General features: G+C 38.9%; 1 protein-coding gene across 1 annotated transcript in view; it reads left to right on the top strand.

Moving 5' to 3' along the window:
- Positions 1-10,745, top strand: part of GALNT18 (polypeptide N-acetylgalactosaminyltransferase 18) — a 245,384-nt gene that overhangs the window by 672 nt on the left and 233,967 nt on the right.

Raw genomic sequence — 10,745 nt, 5'->3', positions numbered from 1 at the left:
TCTTCCCGTCGTGCTGTTACCGTCATCGTTTCGTATTCGTTATTTCTCTTTTCCAAAATGGGTCGCTGCGAGGGGAATTTTTGTTCTCCTCCCCCTGTAAGCCTGACTGCTAATCCGTGCTGAGAGTCTGTGTGTGCCCGGGTGTGCTCAAGGTTTTCCCTTAGTGCTGCTGTAGTGATGGGACCCGCTTGGGATTATAACTGGGGCAATCTCTCATTTGTGTAATGCCTTATTAATTTTGATCTCCTCTTAACGGGAGCTCTGGGAGAAGGGTTGAAGTGGGCAAGCAGCAGGGGAGAATATGATTATTTCCTGGGAGTTTGGGATTTTACATGACTTTGCTTTGCTGGGTGATCTTTAGTGTCTTCCTTTACATTTCCATCATCTGCATGGCATCACACAGTCATTCCCCTCAGTCTGCTAAGAGGGTTGGATAGTAAGGAGGCTGAGGGTGGGGGTAGGTGAGAGATCTTACAAAATCTACAGGGACCATCTTTCTCTGCTTCTGTGTAACCTCTACTGAATGTTCAAATCCCAATTCTAGTCTGTCCTAAATTGGAAAAGGGAGAGCAAACTGTCTGGTAAAGGATACCTATCACCAGTGCACAAAATCTTGCTCGCTTCCAGGCAGCTGTGGCCAACTGGTCTTCTGGGAATATAAAGAAAGGTGGAGCAGGCAGGGTAGCTAATCCTGTATGAATTGGGCTTCCCCTGCTTGTCAATACTCTTAAGTTTGCAGTACCATTAAAGCCCAGCTACCTTGCTGCGACTTGTATTAGTGTCTTATTAAATATGACACATCATGGTTCAGTTTGCATATGCCTTTAATTCTCAGATAGTCTTCTCATCTTGGGTAAATTAGTAAAATACTTTTTTTTTTTTTTTTTTTTTTTTTTTTTGGAGGATGAGTTATAGCAGCTCCTGCAAGTTTTATGTTCTCTCGTGCTGCCCTTAAGTTTTTCTTGATTCCTGAAATAGATTTTAAATAGGAAGTATATTCTTGTCTGTGTGCCAGTGGAGTGCACTGTGGAAGCATGTATGAAGGCAGGGATTTTTCAGAAGGCGTTCTTAAGAGTTAGATACATGACATTAACTGATTTTCCATATGAGGTTGGAACATAACTCCTTCAGGTTTGTTGGTGTGAAGATGCAATACTCTTACTTCTTTTCAAGGAAAATAACAATGCCCATATCGGCATGTTCCTTTGGTCAGTGGTTCTTCTCAGAGAAGTAGAGAAAGCTGTATTTAAATCAGGGGAGAGCATATAACATGGATTAGAGCATAAACTTGCGATTTTGTGACTTTTTGTGACTGTGCATAAACCATAATGGAAGATATTTTCCTTAAATAACATTCGTATGGAAGTTGAAGAAAGTCTTCTAAAAATAATGAAGTGAACAGTTTGGTTATAAGTACTAAAATATATTTAAGGGAAGAAAATAAAGTTTACAAAGTTCTCATACCTTACTGAAACCTCTTACTCTTAAAGATGAACAGAGAAATAAAATAAAAATCACGGATCATTATCCCTGTGCTTTTATTTGCCAAATTGTAATACCTGGGGTTCACAAGGAATTCATGTGGCAGAGATTGCAGAGTAAGATGTTACTTTTATCAGATTTTGCTTAGCGCTGTGAGATGCAGTGAGTTCTATGATTCTATGAATTGTGGGTCATGGTGCAAAACTCACTGAAGTTAATTGGAAGGAATATCCCAAGTTTGACTAGGTTTGGGATGAGCTTGAAGGTTTAAGAAATTACAGGTTTGAGATTCATTGCCGTAAATTGGGTAAACCAGCTGCCATAATAGTTCTGAAGAAAGTTAAAAGGGTGATCTGTACTTTGCTATTAAACTTTTCCTTGGCCCACTTCTTTTTTTATGTTGGAGAGAGGTGTCAATAGCTCGTGTTCTGCAGTGCTGAACAGGCATGAAATTAGCATGGGTAATAGAATTGCCTTCCATAGGATATCCTGCAAACACCAGAGCGCTCTAACTGCTGCATTTTACACATGGGGTTACACTAATACTGCATTTTAATTTGTTTTCTGATTGAATTGTTTAATTAGATGCCATCTGGGGATTCTAGCATATAAATTGCAGGCTTGTAATATTTTATCAAGTGTCCTGGAAATGAGAAGGAATAAAAGGTGCCTTCATATAAAATGCTTATTAAAGTATGTATTTTTAAAAAGACATTTTCATGGCAAGAAAAGTATTAGACTGAAAAGAGATTTCCAGGTAAGAGAAGTTCAGAGAGAATGAAAGTATGCATGCCTTGTGTTCCAAAAGAACAGTATGGAAAAGGAAACACTGGTACTGGTATTGGCCAAGAATGGAAAAGTTTGAATGCACAAGTATGTAGCTGCCATGTTGAACATCTTACACTGCTGGGTATCCGCACTTCTGCAAATGTTGAAGGATAATCGTTCCCTGCATGTATTTTCTGGGTGCTGGAAATGGAATAAGAGCATGTGTGTTGGCTCTGCCCGTATGGTACTTCTCTGCTTCCCTCTTTCCTCATTTTCTGTTAGTTTATGTCATGTAGCCTATGGGCATGCTGTGCAAGAGTCATGCATCTGTATGCTGACTTCTGTGGTAGGCAGTTTGGGGCAGGCTTAGCAGTGCTGCAGTCTAGGTGGGCAATATGGACTGCAGAAAGAAGTATTTTGTGGAGGGGAAGCATGATGCTGGAACTTGAGCTTGAGCCTGGGAATTATGAATTCTTGGCTTGTGGCCTGCCACAGTTTACAAGATGGTTTTGGTCAAATCACTTTACCTTTTTACAGTGATGATGACTTGCGTGCTTTTCTACAGTGTGTTGTATTGATTGTGGTGGTAATTATATCTGAATGCTTCCTGGCTAGTACTAAAGAGATACACACACCACCCCCCACCCCCAGCCCCCAATCTTCAGTAGGAGGCATTCCTTTTATGCTAGCAGGCAACCCACTGAGAGAAACTTTGTTGTCACTTCCTTTTGAGTTTGCAAACAAGATGGTGTATTTTTTGAGATTAATTGTGTGCATGTTTTTATGTGCATGAAAGAAACGAGGAAATGACCAGATGCATAGTTTTATGCAAAATGCAGTCCTTTTTTATGTCTAACAAAGGTGTGTGGCACATGTATAATCTAGTACTATTGAGCTTTATTACCAGAAAGTATACTTTAAAAGGGCTGAGGTTAATGAATATTGTGTTAAATGAAATATCTGTGGTTCCAACCTAGAATTTGAAATCATTTTTTCTCAATTTTATTTGAAAACAGTATGTTCTGTTGAGTTCACAAGGAGCATACTGGTTCAAAAAAACCCCCAAACACTCTCATTTTATTACAATCAATACAAGAGTGCTTCAGACAGATCATAACACATTGTTCATCTTAATAATGCGTCATGCATTGGCTCTGTCACTGAAAGACTGCCCTAAGTCGCATGTGCGGTTGGAAGACACTGTGAGCAAGCAGGCTGCTCTTAATCAGATACTTAGTTTGTAACAATGACAAGAGGAAAAACACTAGCAAGAAAGGAGCAATTTATTGTTTTCTGTAGCCTAGCTTTAGGCCGTCATAGAGGATGAGTTGAACCTTTTTCTTGAAAAGCTATGCTATGGTTAAGCTGATACAGCTTAAAACTCCTCATGCATGCTGTCCTGTTTGTCTTATTATGCAATGTTTTTTACATGTTTTTCAGCCTTCCTAGTTTTAATCAGATGACGTTTGGATTCCAACGTTATTTTAAAAGATTATGAATGATGAAATCTATGAAATGAACTTGCCTCCTTGCCCTCCCTTCCTGCCCTTCCCCCCCCCCCCCACCTTGGGGCCTAAACAGAATTAATAAATTAAATGCAGTTAATTCATAGAGTAAATCTAACTTGAAGCTGTAAACAACCAGTTCATTTCTGGACCAGTTGAATTCTTAGTTAAGATCAATGGATGATTACCAAGAGATCTGTGTTGTACTAGGACTTTGGTCTCTCATCTTTGCAAGCTGCTGCATCTGTTGTCACAAATGGAATGCCAAGCATCGTGGGGACTTACTTGGGAAAGTTTGTAAGAGAGGAGATGTATGTGTTGCCTCTCAACCTGCTGCTTAGAATGATTTGCTCTGTGGATTTACTTCAGCTAACGTTAGCTATCGCATAGTTGGATATCTAATCACCCCCTGTGGTCAGCTGGGGGAGGGAGAGATCTCCAGTGTGTGATTCATTCCCTGTTTCTTGGACAGGTGTTAGGGTGGAATGATTTGTTTTCAGAAATTGCATATTTTGACTTTGGGAACTAGGGCAACCCAGATTCTTAATTTTAGTTGTCTAAAGGTTTGGATAAGTAAATCCCATGTTTGATGTCTACCCTTTATTTATTTCTTTATTTCAAACATGAGGAAGAATGTAGTGTATACACCTCTGGTTTGTGATAGCTATCCTTTGCAGCCCAGATTCCATAGTCAGGCTCGCTAGAATTCGCATGGCCGCTCCACCATGTCTCTTTTTCTTGTGGTGCTTTCATTTTAGGAATAAAATAAATTGTTAAATCCCCCCATCTTATTTCCCTCAAGCTCAAAAGCAATTAGGCATGTTTATCACTCACTACGGTGTATTTATTCTACTGAGAAACAAATCAGCAGTAGACAGTAGCCCTGGGAACACAGCTCTCGCTCCGCTAGAGAGGGCCCTATATTCACAGTCTCTACACAAGCAAAGAGACTCGTTGTCCCAATGTAACTAATGCAGCTGCCCCAATGTAAATAATGGCAAAAGAAGGAACTACTTGGGTATGTGAGACGTGCAGGATTAATCCCATTATTTTTTCTCTTTAGGCTGTGACTTCTCAAGGCATTCTAGATTGCTGCATGTCAGTGCAGATTAATTTGAATTTAACTTTCATGTTCTTCTATGCTTAGGAAGGGATGCACTAAAGAAAATCTTAATATAGTGGTTTCAGTGAGAAGACTGACTCTTAAATTGCTGTAAATTTTCAAGCGTTGCTCGAGATTCAGGTATTTCAAGGACCATCTCTTGAAGACTTAATGATCTGGGGGCCCAAAACTCAAAAGAGCCTTTGCTCAGAGGAGCCTGTTGCTGAGGCCACTGTATGATGTGATATGTCTGTTCTTGTTTACTGGGTCAGAAAAAGATGGCTATATCTGTACACAAGGTACACTGTTTCTGAAACAAATGCAAGAGTGTTACTGTACAGATGAGGTCAAGACTACATTTTTAGAGGTGGCTCCTATGTGCTCGTAATACTTACTCTCTGTGTTTAAGGAGTAGGACACAACTCTGGAATGACATCCCAGCATATTGTTTGTGGATGATGGGGTTTATTTTTTTTTCTTTTGCAGGAGCTGAGTGTTTATGAAAGAGTCTAGTCCTCTGCCTCCGGTAGTACAGGATCTGGACCTGCAAGTGCATGTGTGCAAAATACAAAACTTTCCATTGTATTATAAAAACAGAGGCTACAAACACTTGTTTATCACTGAGCCTGGTGTGGGCTATATGGTTTCTCCATCATCTCTAGGGCCAAAAGGTTGAAGTTGTTGCCTACCTCTATCTAACTTTGCTCCCTTGCCTGTGAGAAGCCACAGAAGCAGTTTAGTTTAATTCTGTGTTCAACAGAAAGGTCTTGTCATCAACATTATGCTATGAAAGCATACATAAGCTGCAGTATGATGGGATAAGCTGACATTATCCATCTGAATGTTAGAGACATGCTACGTAATCTATGGTGATATAAAAAAGTGAGTATCAGGCTCAGGTCTTGAGACAGCGATGGCAGTCGTGAAGATGGCTTAGCTGCCTTCCTGAGGGTGATGGGCAGTCCTTGATTGCCATTAGAATAGCCCAGGAACTTGATCATCAGCTCTTAATGTGTGGAGTGTGGCAAGGGATGTAATGGACATGAATCATCTTCAGCTGATTAACAGCTGCCCTGATTTATTGCAGCCATAAGATTGTTTTTAGCTATGCTTGGCCCAGAGATTGGAGACTGGACTTAGTACAGCGTGCTGTGGTGTCTTGGGATTGCCCCTGAGTTCAGAGTAGGTATTGTGTGACTGCTGATAGAAAGTGAAGTAATTTACTGGTCCACAACTAGCAGAACTACTGCTTTAATGAAATTATGTTTCTGTTTAAAGCAAAAGTGAAAACTGACTTCATATCTTGCCATGCCTCCTCTGAGATGATTTTTTTCATTTGTCTGTTCTATTATTTTCCTTTTGATTTCCATTATTTGTTTCTATTTAAAAATGTCTTCTAGTCTTCCTTGTTTTGTTCACTAAGCCATATTATGGTCAGAGACCAATGGCATTTCCATCATCTGTGGAAGAATCTTTCTCTACTTAAATTACATGCATTTTAAAATTTATTATTTCTGTGACAATAACACTGTGGCAGCTAGCTGAAATCCCAGCTGTCTTGTGATAAGCGCTGTACAAATGTGTAGTGGAACCCTTGACTCTTGAGATCTTCGTCTCCATGGGTAAGATCCGCAGGAGGTGGGCAGAGGAGAGCAAGGTAGAGAATTGGTATGGCCAAACTTTGTTACAGACTGTTGGTGGCAGGTTTGACTTGCTGCTGGAGTTGCTCAGATCAGTCAGATGGAAGGTCTTCACTTCTCCTATTAGGTAGCAGCGCAGGGAGAGTGTGTGAATCCTGCAGCAGGCAAACGTTGCAGTGTCGTGTGGTAGCCATGTCTATTCTTCCACCATAGATCTCAGCCTCACTGATGGGAATTTGAGGCTGACATGAGCTCTGAACTGTGAGATTAGGTATCTCTCCCAACATGCATGTTATAATTGGCACATCTTAAATACCGCATATTGCCTAATTCTCTGCTTGTATCTTGAAAATTCTTGATCTCAGTGACTTTGTGTCACTAATGTCAGTGGGGGTGTGGAAATCCTGTTGTAGTTTTGGTTTTGCCATTCCCTACTTCCTAAATAAAGACGCTTCACATTTATTTTTTGAATTTTCCTTTTATCAGAGCTGTCACAGGTGATGCCTGAGAAAAGGGGATTTCGATAAGCAGCTTTCTGAAAAATGTAAGAAAAAGAGATAGTATTTCTATTTTTTTTTCCTTCATAGATAAATGGCCATTCTAGTCTTAATTTTAGGGAGATAATACAGATTCTTAGGCTGTGTTTCTTGCCTGTATTACAGTCTGCATCTAGCTAGAGATCTGTTTCATGAATCATCCAACTAATGCAGTGAATTACCTGTCCCTGCTTTTATGGTGGATTCAAATTCCTTTGAAGCTTTTCTTTTTGCATCGAGTCATGACTTGCCAAAGGCTTTGCAAGAAGGTTTGGCATGCTGTAGGCAAAAGATAAACTGTCAGGTAAACTTTTCCAGCACAGCAGACTCTGAGTCTGTACCCATCCATTACGGGATTATCATTGCAATAAAGTTAGGGTTAGAGAAGACATCTTTTGGGATTTCTCTGTGCACAGAATAAATATGGCTTGCAGAAGAGAGCACAGCATAGTTTTAAAAATAACTCTGTTCTCTTTGTTTTTCTCTGAGGTATTTATAATTTTACCAGCTGTATGTTGCATGATCACATGATGCCAGCATTTCCCTATTCTACTTGTGCTAACAGGAGTATTTTAAGTTGCTTGAGTGAAGGGTGGAGGAGTAGTATGCTGTAATTTCTAAGGTGTTTCTGATTAGGAGATGTGTTCACTTCATGTGTAACAGCTCGGAGGATAAGGTGGGTCAGGAAGGAGAGAAGTATGGAAAAAGCTAAAGGCTGCATGAGAGTACCTGAATTTTTATCCCTTCTTAGTTAACATAAAACTACAGTTACTGAGTGGAAAATATTGAGATTCCACGAGTGTTATTGGATCTGCTGGAACTAGTGCTACTGAGCTTCCATGAAGTGGAAAGAAGTGATGCACCATTTCTGATTCTGTTCTGAAAGCTTTTTACTTTGTCACTCTCAAAACCAGTTTCACATCTAGTAGATTATTACAAATATTTGCTTGTGTTAATTAAAATCAAATCTAGCATTAAAAAATGCAAGACTTGAATCTATTTGATATAGTTTATATAGACCTTTTAAAAGGTGTAGTATCTTTAATGAAGCAAGAAATATTTGGCTTGCATACAGTCAGAATACCATAAGCAATATGCTGGTCTTGGCACCAAAATTGTATCGCTATTGGTCTCCAATATTACAATCATGTATTGTTGTTTTGATCCTGTTTTTTCAAGAGGCAGTAGAGTTAGTGCTCGGTGACTTTACAACATGATGTCAGCCATAAAGGATTATGACATCATTAAACCTAGATGTAATGGAATGAGATATTTTAAGCCTATGTTTAGCTAATATTTTCACATGGTTGTAAAGCCATGTGAGTTTAAAATTAATTTCAAACTGTTAGACATAAAACAAGCAAGCCAACAATAAAAAACCCCCACAAGTTCCAAAGGGATGCATAAAGCCATACATAATGCCAGGAAGACTAGTGAATTTATGCACTAAAAGAAGTAAGGCTGGAAAAAGCAGCAGCAAAATGACGACAGAAGACTTACGTTTGGATAGATCATTCCACTTGCAGCTTTCATTTCTCTAAATGCAGGTATTGTTACAGGAATGGTTTTGGTAAAGAAACATTTCCATCTCATTGATTTATTGTTATACTTCATATAAATGCAATTTAATCAACAAACATGAGTTTTTCAGCAGAGCTTATATATCTTACATAAAAATAGTTTAAAAGCACTTTCACACTGCTAATTCTAGTACTATATTTTCATTTAAGTACTGAGAAAAATCTTTCATGCAAATGAATATGGAAATACATGTACAAATATTTAATATATTAAAAAATATTCTTTATATTAAAATAATATATCTCTATAAATGTATGTATGTGTTTTTAATGCTTACGCTAAGGATCCATATGCCTTGTCTTGAAGGCGGGAAGAGTCTTCACCATTGCCTGATACGGGCTGACATGGAAGAGTTTGTAAATGGTAATACACGCACTGAAGCAAGAACTTGATTAGAGCAAGTGGGAGTATGTTTGCATAATATCTCAGTATGGTGGCAACAGGAACAGACTCCTGCAGTCTGGAAATGCAAAGGACAGAAGTACTGCCTGACATGCATTAGAATCAGGTTTTCAGACAGTTGTTAGTGTTCTCTGCAGTAATTGAGTAATAGCTGATGGCTAGAGTGAACCCTGCACATTTCAGCACTTATTAGTGGAGACGGTTTTCAGGATGATTGACTGCTGTAGAAGCAGGTATAATACTGGGTCATAGAGTGAATGGGGAGCCATGCTATTGATTTCTCATTTGAAGAATTAAGCAAAGGTAAAGCTTTTTATGTTGCAACTTCTAGCTCTTGAGAGTGGATTTTTAATCATTTAGGCCTGGATTCTTTTTTCATAATTAAGAAACAAGTTGCTGTTGGAGAATTTTTAGATTTATGAAAGAGTAAAATTCCTTATCATGAGGAAGCTAGGAGACTTGAAACCATGTAAAAGGAAATGCAGTGTTGTAACGTGTGAAACATTCCTTGGCTCCTTGCAGTAACAACATGTCAATATGTTTTTGTCTGCTTGACAATATGTAGGAAATGCCTTTGATTTTGCAAAATGCATGTAATTTCTCAACATTTCTTTTGATTCTATTGATTAAAGTTTTTCTGCCTTGCCTAAAGACATTAAATAGCAAACCATCTGCTAAAAATGGATTGGCAACCTTCCTGAAAATTAACATTAAAAAAAAGTTTAGTCTAAATATATTTCAAAGAATGTTCCTATTTGTGTCTGAGACGAAGAGGAAACAAAAGCTTCTGTTACAGTATGGCAAAAGGTTGCAATATCTGGTCAAATACTGGTGTAGTCTTCATACAGTGGAGAAAGGTATGTTGACCATGGAAAAAAGCACCCAGGTACCAGATGTAATGTGTAGGTTTCCTTACAAACTCTGTCCTGGTGGCTGTGTGTTTACCGCCTGTATCGGTTATACAGGAATTGATGGATAATCAGCCGTTCAGCAGAAAGTACTCTTTGTGTGGCTGCCAGCAGTGAAACATGCTGATCACAGTTGCTTGCTCCGTGGACATAAGTGTAGGTTATAGAGTAGTCCTCATCCTCCCAAGTTTTGTTAATATAATGAGGTGGTAAATATAAAACTGGCATGATCATGGAGAATGTTTTGTTTTTTTTTTTTCTTTTTAATTAGACTTTGTTATACTCACCAATGATTTTCTGATTACACTTTGTTATTATCTTTGTGTGAGCAGCTTTTAGGCTGTGAGTGGCTATGCTGAAGTTGAGAATGTGCTTATATGAGCAAGAACTCTCTGTATGTTTGCAGTGTTGGGACAACAATAGGGAGTAAGTTTTTTGGCAGGTTGAGACAAAGAGCTTGTGCATTTAACCTGGCTTTTGTAGCTGGCTTTGCCAGGTAAGAATGCCATGTAACTTCCATGAAAAGTCAATTAGCTGCCCTAGGGGAAGAAGGTACAGGGAGGAAGGATTACTCAATACTGTGTGTGTTGGCACAGATTCAGTGGAAGATAATTCTGGATATTTGCTTTTCCAGCAATTGGATTATCATTTTAACTGTCTGGTTAAGGCAAACTTCAAATAGTAAAGCCATTTATGCAGGTACTGTGCATTTGCACCCTTTCTACTACTAAAAAGATCGGAGGTCTTTATGTGAAAGTCAGAACAAGTCCTGGTAGGGGCTGTTCTGTCTTGAGATTTTCCCTTACATTAAAAACCTTAAG

The sequence above is a fragment of the Egretta garzetta genome, unplaced genomic scaffold (assembly GCF_000687185.1).
Source record: "Egretta garzetta isolate BGI_Z169 unplaced genomic scaffold, ASM68718v1 scaffold573, whole genome shotgun sequence".
NCBI classification, from domain to species: domain Eukaryota; kingdom Metazoa; phylum Chordata; class Aves; order Pelecaniformes; family Ardeidae; genus Egretta; species Egretta garzetta.
The sequence above is the reverse complement of the archived record's forward strand: the minus strand, read 5'-3'. Positions and strand labels throughout refer to the sequence as shown.